This window comes from Eimeria mitis, genomic scaffold (assembly GCF_000499745.2).
Source record: "Eimeria mitis Houghton genomic scaffold, Emh_scaff1108, whole genome shotgun sequence".
Classification (NCBI taxonomy): Eukaryota; Apicomplexa; class Conoidasida; order Eucoccidiorida; family Eimeriidae; genus Eimeria; species Eimeria mitis.
The window spans coordinates 1,269-1,536 of record NW_013567629.1 but is presented as its reverse complement, the minus strand read 5'-3'; positions in this window follow the sequence as shown (position 1 = coordinate 1,536).

The following is a 268-nucleotide window of genomic DNA, read 5'->3' as shown; positions in this document are numbered from 1 at the left end:
GCCCCCGCTGCTGCCTCTTGACCTCATCACTCTTCCTGCATTCAGTCCGTTGCTGCTGCTGCTGCTGCTGCTGCTGCTGCTGCTGTTGCTGCTGCTGCTGCTGTTGATGGTGCTGCTGTTGATGGTTTTAGGTTTGAAGAAAGAGCTGTGCAGCAGCAGCAGCAGCAGCAGCAGCTGCTGCTGCTGCTGCTGCTGTCGTTGTTGTTGGTTTATATGCTGCTGCTATTGCTGTTGTTGCTGCTACGTATGGTGCTGCTGCTGCTGCTGT